The 2070-nt window shown below is 33.8% G+C and overlaps 1 long non-coding RNA gene across 1 annotated transcript; it reads left to right on the top strand.

Moving 5' to 3' along the window:
* The first annotated feature begins 444 nt into the window (after positions 1-444).
* Positions 445-1101, top strand: LOC120457551. Its single transcript, XR_005617003.1, has 3 exons — positions 445-678; positions 859-1016; positions 1084-1101. It is a non-coding gene; the product is annotated as an uncharacterized LOC120457551 (long non-coding RNA).
* Positions 1102-2070: the final 969 nt, after the last annotated feature.

Consider the following 2070-nt stretch of genomic DNA (forward strand, 5'->3'; position numbering starts at 1 on the left):
CAGCTATCGAAAAAATTATGTATGATGAACTGGATCGCATGCTTGCTTTAGAGGTTATTGAAGAGTATACCACATGGCCAGATCGACTCGGGTATTGATCCTGATCAAGAATATATATACTTTATATGGTCGGAAACGCTTCCTTCTGCCTGTTACATACTTTTCAACGAATCTAGTATACCCTTTTACTCTACGAGAAACGGGTATACACTCAGAAAACTGAAGAACGAATAATTGAGAACGAACGTTCTTAAAAATGTACTGTGTCGTACTTAAAATTTTTAAGACAACCGTTCTTGGAATAAGTACTAGTTGTACTCGAATTACACATTTCAAAAGCGATATTATTGATACTCATGGAAAACAAAGGTTTATCTTTTCTCATTTATGTATATTCCTTGATCATTTTATGCGGCCAATTTTAAAAGAATATACACAAAAAATATAAGAAGTTTAAACTAAAATTTATGCGATCGAAAAATCTCCAGCCATTCGACTTCTTACACTTGTTTATATCGATTACATACATTTCTGTGTTGTTGAAGAAACATATGTTTTTTCGATAATCGATTGCAACACGGCGCTCATTTAGTGTCAAAAAGTTCCTGGAGTAACAAGTACAAAGTGAATTAAGTGAAATAATTGAAGAATAATGTGAAAATGGGCACGGTGTGCAGGGTAAGTAGAAATCTTTAAATAAAGTATGTAATATACATACATAAAAAGTCGGTGGCCTATGCACGTGTTTGCATGCACGCATATGTATATGCGTATGCATGTATGTGTATAAAACTTTTGTGTTGCCAAATGTTACTTCTAAAAGAAATAAATCTATAAATTAATGTGTAATATTTACAGTTAAAAATTGACTTCTGGGAAATACGCCCAGAGAATGAGCATGCATTGGTTTTTAAATAGGACGACCTGAAGCGCAGTGTTTCCTTTTTACGATAGGAAGATTAAAAACCATCTCAGCAGGCAACAGCTTACCGAAGCACAGCCGGCAATAAATGAAGGTAATATAACTAATAACAAAATTTCTATTTACTTATTAATATATTTGGCTTTCTTCGTTTTTGATAGATACCCAGGACTCTATTTATTATTTTGCTTGACACCGCGTTTCGTTAAATATGTTTAGCTGTAAGAACTTTAAGAAAAGTGTAACAATTTAATTTTTAAGAAAAAATTATGGAAGTTTTTATGTATACATTTACTATATATAAATAAGAATAACAAAACTATTAAAGTCGTGTAAATAAACAATAAATATGATTCGTTCTTAAAACAAAAGTGTTTGCTCTGAAAATAAAAATACTCATACTTCAGTTTTAAATTTGTACAATTTAAACCGTGAATTTATAATGCACATATTAAAATTTGACGAGTTTGGGTTAAGTATTTTTAATATTTATTTTAAGTATTTCCCATACTTAAAGCAGTACATTTATTGTACTTGGATCCAGAACGTTCGTTCTCAAATTCATAATTTCGGTCTCAAATTATTCGTTCTTGAATTAAAATTTTTGTCCTTGAATCAAAAAAATTCGAGTTTACCGTACTTTCGATGCGGTTCGTTCTTGATTTGATATCGAAAAGCGTTAATTTTTCCCTGAGTGTACAAATCGATTTCTGGACCACAGTTCACTGCGAGTATTCTTACTCGAACCAATTCCCCCAAAAATAAGAGGGAAAGAGGGATACTTGGCCGCCGTATGCGAACACAATGCCCGAGAACCGGCGGTACGGTCTGGTGATAACAAACCAGAGTTCGGACTCGGACGGTGTGGACACCGTTGCCCTAATTGTGAACGCCAACCGACGCCGATGCGTAGGTTAAACTTCTTATTTTCCTTTATTCCACTCGTCTAACCAAGAACTCGCCACAGAATGCCGCGCTTTTCTTCTTCGCCTTTTACTTATGCTCTCCTATATCTCTATGTATGCGTGAACGGAATCTGTACATTTTTATCCTTAATGCTAAATTATGAGTAAGTCCAATATATAGTTCTTACTTATAACCGGGATTGTACATACATACATAATACTGTGGGCCTTACGAGTATCTAT

The sequence above is a fragment of the Drosophila santomea genome, unplaced genomic scaffold (assembly GCF_016746245.2).
Source record: "Drosophila santomea strain STO CAGO 1482 unplaced genomic scaffold, Prin_Dsan_1.1 Segkk43_quiver_pilon_scaf, whole genome shotgun sequence".
In the NCBI taxonomy this organism is placed as follows: Eukaryota; Metazoa; Arthropoda; class Insecta; order Diptera; family Drosophilidae; genus Drosophila; species Drosophila santomea.